This window comes from Entelurus aequoreus, linkage group LG12 (genome assembly GCF_033978785.1).
Source record: "Entelurus aequoreus isolate RoL-2023_Sb linkage group LG12, RoL_Eaeq_v1.1, whole genome shotgun sequence".
Classification (NCBI taxonomy): Eukaryota; Metazoa; Chordata; class Actinopteri; order Syngnathiformes; family Syngnathidae; genus Entelurus; species Entelurus aequoreus.
The window spans coordinates 64,965,737-64,975,736 of record NC_084742.1 but is presented as its reverse complement, the minus strand read 5'-3'; the positions used below and the strand labels follow the sequence as shown (position 1 = coordinate 64,975,736).

Sequence of the window (10,000 nt, the reverse complement as noted above, 5' to 3'; positions counted from 1 at the left end):
ATACCCGAAGATTGCTGGTGAGGCCGAGATAATTGGCTCTTTGCAACTTTGACTGGTTAAACTTCATCCCCAATGCTAGGACCAGAAATTGTTCAATCTTTATTTAAATGACATTTGTATGTCAGACTTAGCCTTGTCTTGGTTTAACTCTTATCTTACTGACAGGATGCAGTGCGTCTCCCATAACAATGTGACCTCGGACTATGTCAAGGTAACGTGCGGAGTTCCCCAGGGTTCGGTTCTTGGCCCTGCACTCTTTAGTATTTACATGCTGCCGCTAGGTGACATCATACGCAAGTACGGTGTTAGCTTTCACTGTTATGCTGATGACACTCAACTCTACATGCCCCTAAAGCTGACCAACACGCCGGATTGTAGTCAGCTGGAGGCGTGTCTTAATGACATTAAACAATGGATGTCCGCTAACTTTTTGCAACTCAACGCTAAGAAAACGGAAATGCTGATTATCGGTCCTGCTAGACACCAACATCTATTTAATAATACCACCTTAACATTTGACAACCAAACAATTAAACAAGGAGACTCGGTAAAGAATCTGGGTATTATCTTCGACCCAACTCTCTCGTTTGAGTCACACATTAAGAGTGTTACTAAAACGGCCTTCTTTCATCTCCGTAATATCGCTAAAATTCGTTCCATCTTGTCCACTAGCGACGCTGAGATCATTATTCATGCGTTCGTTACGTCTCGTCTCGATTACTGTAACGTATTATTTTCGGGCCTCCCTATGTCTAGCATTAAAAGATTACAGTTGGTACAAAATGCGTCTGCAAGGCTTCTGACAAAAACAAGAAAGTTTGATCATATTACGCCTATACTGGCTCACTTGCACTGGCTTCCTGTGCACTTAAGATGCGACTTTAAGGTTTTACTACTTACGTATAAAATATTACACGGTTTAGCTCCAGCCTATCTCGCCGATTGTATTGTACCATATGTCCCGACAAGAAATCTGCGTTCAAAGAACTCCGGCTTATTAGTGATTCCCAGAGCCAAAAAAAAGTCTGCGGGCTATAGAGCGTTTTCTATTCGGGCTCCAGTACTCTGGAATGCCCTCCCGGTAACAGTTAGAGATGCTACCTCAGTAGAAGCATTTAAGTCTCATCTTAAAACTCATTTGTATAATCTAGCCTTTAAATAGACCCCCCCTTTTTTAGACCAGTTGATCTGCCGTTTCTTTTCTTCTCTCCTCTTCTCCCCTGTCCCTTGCGAGGGGGAGTTGCATAGGTCCGGTGGCCATGGATGAAGTGCTGGCTGTCCAGAGCCGGGACCCCGGGTGGACCACTAGCCTGTGCATCGGTTGGGGACATCTCTGCGCTGCTGACCCGTCTCCGCTCGGGATGGTTTCCTGTTGGCCCCGCTGTGGACTGGACTCCCGCTGATGTGTTGGATCCACTGTGGACTGGACTTTCACAATGTTATGTCAGACCCACTCGACATCCGTTGCTTTCGGTCTCCCCTAGAGGGGGGGGGGGGGGTTACCCACATATGCGGTCCTCTCCAAGGTTTCTCATAGTCATTCACCGACGTCCCACTGGGGTGAGTTTTTCCTTGCCCGTATGTGGGCTCTGTACCGAGGATGTCGTTGTGGCTTGTACAGCCCTTTGAGACACTTGTGATTTAGGGCTATATAAATAAACATTGATTGATTGATTGATTGTAAAGTTACAAAAGATTTAAAGTTAGTATTATTTGCAGATGATACAATTGTGTTTTGTTCAGGAGAGAACACACAGAAGATAATACAAATAATAACAGAAGACATGAACAAGTTAAAAAGATGGTTTGACAAAATCAGACTCTTTGAATCTCAGTAAGACTAAAATAATAATATTTGGTAACAGTAGAAGGGAAAGTCAAACACAAATACAACTAGACGGAGTAGACATTGAAAGAGTAAATGAAAACACATTCTAGGTATAATGATTGATGACAAAATAAACTGGAAACCTCATATAAAAAATATACAACATAAAGTGGTAAGAAAAATTTCAATAATGAATAAAGCAAAATACATTCTAGGCAACAACACCCAGAAACGCCGTCAGCTTCGCTGGGACCGAGCTCATCTAAGATGGACTGATGCAAAGTGGAAAAGTGTTCTGTGGTCTGACGAGTCCACATTTCAAATTGTTTTTGGAAACTGTAGATGCGGTGTCCTCCGGAACAAAGAGGAAACGGATTGTTCTAGGCGCAAAGTGTAAAAGGCAGCATGTGTGATGGTATGGGGGTGTATTAGTGGCCAAGACATGGGTAACTTACACATCTGTGAAGGCGCCATTAATGCTGAAAGGTACATACAGCTTTTGGAGCAACATATGTTGCCATCCAAGCAACGTTACCATGGACGCCCCTGCTTATTTCAGCAAGACAATGCCAAGCCATGTATTACAACAGCGTGGCTTCGTAGTAAAAGAGTGCGGGTACTAGACTGGCCTGCCTGTAGTCCAGACCTGTCTCCCATTGAAAATGCGGAAGGGGTCCCAGGTATGCTAGAGCATGAATGCTCCCTAACCCCGATCGATGGTTTCCTTGGGCCACTTCCTTAGTTCAATCGCCTCTTTAATCCATCGTTTGAATGTGTTACTTTCTGTGCCGATGATTTTGCCGTTGTCTCGGTCTATGATGTTGTTTATTTTGCAGTGATCTGATATGGCTGATTTTGAAGATTTCCTGTTCGGGTTTTTGTTTTAGGCTTCTTGTTAAACCTTCCAGTTGTCTCTTTTTCACATTCTTTTTGATGGGGTTAGGGTTAGGGTTTGATGTTCTTTCTTCCTTGTGTCGAATGTGCTCCTTGTTTCTCCCATGTATGATTTTTTTTTTGGGGCATAATTTACACGGGATTTTGTAAATGACATTGCATTTCTTGTCTTGTTCTACTTTGTATTGGTTCAGTTACTCCCCTCATGTATGGTAAGGTTATGAGCTCTTTGTTCTTTAATTCAGGTTTAGGATTAGGGGAGAAACCATCAACCGGGATGAGGGAGCATTCATGCTCTCGCATACTAACAAGAAGCCTAAAACAAAAATCTGAATAGGAAATCTTAAAATCAGCCATATTAGATCATTGCAAAATAAATAACATAGACCGAGACAACGGCAAAATCATCGGCACAGAAAGTAACAAATTCAAACGATGGATTAAGGAGGCGATTGAACTAAGGAAGCGGCCCAAGGAAACTATCAATCGGGATGAGGGAGCATACCTGGGACTCCCTCCTCCATTAACCATCATTCGGGGGTGGGAGGAGCCAACCAGGTAGACTTGACAGGTCTGCCTGGTTGGCCACGCCTATAAGAACAGCTGATGGGCAACACGTCACAGTGGTCAGGTGAAGACTGCAGATGACAGTCCAAACATGTCAGGTAAAGATTCCATCTAATATACCGAAAATATGGTCTGATTACAAGAACATTTGAAGGAGTATGGAGATAAGAAGACTGTTAGAAGAATTACGTGTAAGTTATCACAAATGTCTTATGCTTAAAGGCCGTTGCTATAGTTACTATCAATTGTGCTGAAGTTGTACTTTTCTATCTGTGCAAAGGGACAACTTGCAATCTTGGACTGCGAGTCGTCTCGTATCGGTGTTTGTGTCCAGAACATCGAGTGCCGTGACGCAGACAAAGCAGAGACAGGGCGATATCATGGGTGTCAGCACATTTCCATTTCATGAATAATCATATATTGTGACTAACTGGGGCTGCTGAAATTAAGCAGCCTCAGTGATGTAACCAGGGACCTCCCAAATAAATAGAGGAGCACGTGGGACTGGACCTTAGAGAGTAGGTTGGAAGTGTAACTGAGTGTGCAGCCCAATACGTCTCTCCTCATTGAGCTAAATTGAAATCTGTCTCTGCATGATTCCTTGCTTCTTGTCTGTTTAATAGATGTCATCAGTGTTTGAACCTGACTATTACATAATGAACCTTTTTGAGCAATCTGCTTCTTTCTACTCCTTTTTCCAACATGTTGAATGGAGAAACGGGAAACTGTGGTGTATCATTGATTGATTGATGTTTAGAAATGTTTTTTAAAATTCCGATATTTTTGTGTATAGAAAGGTTGAACTTTTTAAAAAATGTGAAATGTTGTGTTTAGAAACGTTGAACCTTTTTTAAATTCCGAAATGTTTGTTTCGAAACGTTGAACCTTTTTTAAATTCCGAAATGTTTGTGATTAGAAATGTTGAACCTTTTTCTAATTCCGAAATGTTCGTGTTTAGAAACATTGAACCTTTTTTAAATTCCGAAATGTTTGTGTTTTGAAACGTTGAACCTTTTTTAAATTCTGAAAATGTTTGTGTTTAGAAACGTTGAACCTTTTTTAAATTACGGAATGTTTGTTTAGAGACGTTGAACTTTTTTAAATTCCAAAATGTTTATTAGAAATGTTGAACCTTTTTTAAATTCCGAAATGTTTGTTTAGAAACGTTTAATTTTTTAAAAATCCCGAAATGTTTGTGTTTAGAAACGTTGAACTTGTTTTTATTTCCAGCATGTTCGTGTTTGGAAACGTTAAGCTTGTTTTTAAAATTCCGAAATGTTTGTTTGTTTGGGATCTGAGCCGAGGATGTCGTTGTGGCTTGTGCAGCCCTTTGAGACACTCGTGATTTAGGGCTATATAAGTAAACTTTGATTGATTGATGTTTATAAACGTTGAACTTTTTTTTTTAATTCCGATATTTTTGTGTATAGAAAGGTTGAACTTTTTTAAAAATCTGAAATGTTCATGTTTAGAAATGTTGAACATTTTTTGAATTCCGAAATGTTTGTGTTTAGAAACGTTGAACCTTTTTTTAATTCCGATATTTTTGTGTATAGAAACGCTGAACTTTTTAAAAAATCTGAAATGTTTTTGTTTAGAAACGTTGAACCTTTTTTAAATTCCGATATTTTTGTGTATATAAAGGTTGAACTTTTTTAAAAAATCTGAAATGTTTGTGTTTATAAACGTTGAACCTTTTTTCAATTCCGAAATGTTTGTTTATAAACGTTGAACTTTTTTTTTTAAATTTTATTCCGATATTTTTGTGTATAGAAACGCTGAACTTTTATAAAAATCTGAAATGTTTGTTTTAGAAACCTAGCACTTTTTTAAATTTCGAAATGTTTGTGTTTAAAAATGTTGAACCTTTTTCAAATTCCGAAATGTTTGTTTAGAAACGTTGAACCTTTTTTAAATTCCGAAATGTTTGTTATTAGAGATATTGAACCTTTTTTAAATTCCGAAATGTTTGTGTTTAGAAACGTTGAACCTTTTTTCAATACCGAAATGTTTGTTTAGAAACGTTGAACTTAAAAAAAAAAAAAATATTATTCCGATATTTTTGTGTATAGAAACGCTGAACTTTTATAAAAATCTGAAATGTTTGTGTTTTAGAAACCTAGCACTTTTTAAAATTTCGAAATGTTTGTGTTTAGAAACGTAGCACTTTTTTAAATTCCGAAATGTTTGTGTTTAGAAACATTGAACCTTTTTTAAATTCCGAAATGTTTGTGTTTAGAAACGTTGAACCTTTTTTTAAATTCTGAAAATGTTTGTGTTTAGAAACGTTGAACCTTTTTTAAATTACGAAATGTTTGTTTAGAGACGTTGAACTTTTTTAAATTCCAAAATGTTTATTAGAAATGTTGAACCTTTTTTAAATTCCGAAATGTTTGTTTAGAAACGTTTAATTTTTTAAAAATCCCGAAATGTTTGTGTTTAGAAACGTTGAACTTGTTTTTATTTCCAGCATGTTCGTGTTTAGAAACGTTAAGCTTGTTTTTAAAATTCCGAAATGTTTGTTTGTTTGGGATCTGAGCCGAGGATGTCGTTGTGGCTTGTGCAGCCCTTTGAGACACTCGTGATTTAGGGCTATATAAGTAAACTTTGATTGATGTTTATAAACGTTGAACTTTTTTTTTTAATTCCGATATTTTTGTGTATAGAAAGGTTGAACTTTTTTAAAAATCTGAAATGTTCATGTTTAGAAATGTTGAACATTTTTTGAATTCCGAAATGTTTGTGTTTAGAAACGTTGAACCTTTTTTTAATTCCGATATTTTTGTGTATAGAAACGCTGAACTTTTTAAAAAATCTGAAATGTTTTTGTTTAGAAACGTTGAACCTTTTTTAAATTCCGATATTTTTGTGTATATGAAGGTTGAACTTTTTTTAAAAAATCTGAAATGTTTGTGTTTAGAAACATTGAACCTTTTTTCTATTCCAAAATGTTTGTTTAGAAACGTTGAACTTTTTTTTTTTAAATTTTATTCCGATATTTTTGTGTATAGAAACGCTGAACTTTTATAAAAATCTGAAATGTTTGTGTTTTAGAAACCTAGCACTTTTTTAAATTTCGAAATGTTTGTGTTTAGAAACGTAGCACTTTTTTAAATTCCGAAATGTTTGTGTTTAGAAACATTGAACCTTTTTTAAATTCTGAAATGTTTGTGTTTAGAAACGTTGAACCTTTTTTTAAATTCCGAAATGTTTGTGTTTAGAAACTTTGAACTTTTTTAAATTCCGAAATGTTTATTAGAAATGTTGAACCTTTTTTAAATTCCGAAATGTTTGTGTTTAGAAACGTTGAACCTTTTTTTAAATTCCGAAATGTTTGTGTTTAGAAACTTTGCACTTTTTTAAATTCCGAAATGTTTATTAGAAATGTTGAACCTTTTTTAAATTCCGAAATGTTTGTTTAGAAACGTTGAATTTTTTTTTTAATTCCAAAATGTTTGTGTTTAAAAACGTTGAACCTTTTTTAAATTCCGATACTTTTGTGTTTAAAAACGTAGCACTTTTTTAAATTACGAAATGTTTGTTATTAGAAACGTTGAACCTTTTTTTAATTCCGATATTTTTGTGTATAGAAACGCTGAACTTTTTTATAAATCTGAATTGTTTGTGTTTAAAAACGTAGCACTTTTTTAAATTTCGAAATGTTTGTGTTTAGAAACGTAGCACTTTTTTAAATTCCGAAATGTTTGTGTTTAGAAACATTGAACCTTTTTTATATTCCGAAATGTTTGTGTTTACAAACGTTGAACCTTTTTTTAAATTCCGAAATGTTTGTGTTTAGAAACTTTGAACTTTTTTAAATTCAGAAATGTTTGTGTTTAGAAACGTAGCACTTTTTTAAATTCAGAAATGTTTGTGTTTAGAAACATTGAACCTTTTTTAAATTCCGAAATGTTTGTGTTTAGAAACGTTGAACCTTTTTTGAAATTCCGAAATGTTTGTGTTTAGAAACTTTGAACTTTTTTAAATTCCGAAATGTTTATTAGAAATGTTGAACCTTTTTTAAATTCTGAAATGTTTGTGTTTAGAAAAGTTGAACTTTTTTAAATTCCGAAATGTTTGTTTAGAAACGTTGAATTTTTTTTTTAATTCCAAAATGTTTGTGTTTAAAAACGTTGAACCTTTTTTAAATTCCGATACTTTTGTGTTTAAAAACGTAGCACTTTTTTAAATTACGAAATGTTTGTTATTAGAAACGTTGAACCTTTTTTTTAATTCCGATATTTTTGTGTGTAGAAACGCTGAACTTTTTTAAAAATCTGGAATGTTTGTGTTTAAAAACGTAGCACTTTTTTTAAATTCCGAAATGTTTGTATTTAGAAACGTTGAACCTTTTTTGAATTCCGAAATGTTTGTATTTAGAAACGTTGAAGCTTTTTTAAATTCCGAAATGTTTGTGTTTAGAAACGTTGAACTTTTTTTTTTAATTCCGATATTTTTGTGTTTAGAAACGCTGAACTTTTTAAAAAATCTGAAATGTTTGTGTTTAGAAACGTTGAACCTTTTTTAAATTCCAAAATGTTTGTGGTTAGAAACGTTGAACCATTTTTAAATTCCGAAATGTTTATTAGAAATATTGAAAAAATTTTAAATTCCGAAATGTTTGTTTAGAAACGTTGAACTTTTTTTTTTTTTTTTTTTTTATTCCGATATTTTTGTGTATAGAAACGCTGAACATTTATAAAAATCTGAAATGTTTGTGTTTAGAAACGTAGCACGTTTTTAAATTCCGAAATGTTTGTTTGTTTGGGATCTTGTGGCTTGTGCAGCCCTTTGAGACACTCGTGCTTTAGGGCTATATAAGTAAACTTTGATTGACGATGTTGCAAATGAACACAAACACACAAAGGAAAAAATGAAAACTCAAAATACCTGAAAATTGCTGGTGAGGTTCAGATAATCGGCCGTTTGCAACTTTGATTGCTTCAAGTGGAATGTTCAGTTAGCTGTGATAGTTGAAAGATCTTAGTGCAGTGGGTCAGACACAGCATTTCTCCCACGCAGCAGCAATACTCGGGGAACACCACTTAGCCCTTGCCAACATCATTCCTGTCTTTGCCTTTTTCTGTATCCGCCCACTGCAACCATTTCCTGACCTGACACACACACACACACACTCACACACCCTGCAATTATCTATCAAAGTCACGGATGAATGGAAGCTTTCCCATGGTAATCAAGCCAGGAGAGATATGGCTAAATGCATACTAACTGTACCAGCCAGGTACTGCGGGAGTGCATTTAAATGAAATAATTATAGAGCTTAAAGGTTAATTTTTTCGAAAGCAGAGTCAACCCCTGAAGTGGGGACACTCGGCTCATTTGTTTGGGGGCCACAAATGATTTCTCCCTTCACCATTACAGCAGTTTACGGACTATAGAGTGCACCGGTGTATAAGCCGCACCCACTAAATTAAAAATAATCAGTATATTTTCCATATATTAGCCGCCCCGGACTATAAGCCGCAGATATATACGTTGTGGAATTAGTTACTATCACAGAAATATTCAGCAAAATGTTTATTTACACACCTTTATTGTTTCCAAACAGTGTCTGTAACAGGGCAGTAAAACGGCTGATCAAACAAAACAGAAGTCATGGTCATGGACCCACTAACTGCGCAAGCGAACCCTCCAAACGACTAAACGGACTCAATAACTTCTGGTGAATTTCCTGAGGAGTTTGTGAAACTGAAACAATGCAAAAATAATGCTTAACCTTCGTCTTGTGTTAGGGTCGGCACCGACCCGTTTTAGTTTTTGAATGCATAAAAGAACCACATAAATTAATTTTTTTGCATCAAGGCTTTTTGATTTTGTCAGGAACCTCTATTTCAACAAAATACAACTTTTTTTTTTTTTTTCACTAAATTATAAAATGCTCTGGTTTAAATTATGACCTTGATGTTGTTAGGGTCGGTTTCGACCCAGTTATGAAAATAAGATAATAAAGCAATAATTAGAGCCAAAACTGAACACACTGACAGCCAGCTCCTCTACCAATCATGTGAGCTTTAGGGGATTCTCATTTTACCTTGTTATCCAGTAGTAAAACAAACAAAGACGGGCATGTCCAGACATGAGAGGTCAATTCAGTATAGAGTTAGTGACTTGCAGAGTGCACATCTCCAATTTGCAGCATGCAAAAATGAAAAAAAGATTTACAGTGAGAAGTTCTGGATAATATTTTTGGTGAAAATGAGGGAGAGGACACAGAGCAGCATAGTGATACGGATGAACATGTTTCTGAGGAGTAAGACAATGTGGAGTATCATCCAGAAGACACAGACACATCTGATGAGTCTGATGAGGAGGTCATACCAAAGACTATAAAAATGGGAGCCATTACCTCCCTGCTTGGCACTCAGCATCAAGGGTTGGAATTGGGGGTTGAATCACCAAAATGATTCCAGGGCGCGGCACCGCTGCTGCCCACTGCTCCCCTCACCTCCCAGGGGGTGAACAAGGGGATGGGTCAAATGCAGAGGACAAATGTCACCACACCTAGTGTGTGTGTGACAATCATTGGTACTTTAGATCGGTAGGTTGTGAATTCAAACCCCGGCCGAGTCATACCAAAGACTATAAAAATGGGAGCCATTACCTCCCTGCTTGACACTCCGCATCAAGGGTTGGAATTGGGGGTTAAATCACCAAAAATGATTCCCGGGCGTGGCCACCGCTGCTGCTCAC

At 36.1% G+C, this 10,000-nt stretch overlaps 2 protein-coding genes across 4 annotated transcripts in view; one reads left to right on the top strand and one right to left on the bottom strand.

Moving 5' to 3' along the window:
• plxnc1 (plexin C1) overlaps positions 1–10,000 on the top strand; it is a 113,491-nt gene that overhangs the window by 17,976 nt on the left and 85,515 nt on the right. The window lies entirely within an intron of this gene.
• The window catches only part of rerg (RAS-like, estrogen-regulated, growth inhibitor), an 81,380-nt gene that overhangs the window by 54,035 nt on the left and 17,345 nt on the right, over positions 1–10,000 (bottom strand). The window contains exon 2 of one of the 3 annotated variants that reach the window (XM_062066463.1): positions 8,180–8,403. The exons of the other annotated variants lie outside the window; for them this stretch is intronic. The gene's annotated coding sequence lies outside the window, so the exon portion shown is untranslated. The remainder of the gene's footprint in view (positions 1–8,179; positions 8,404–10,000) is intronic. 3 annotated transcript variants of the gene reach the window in all.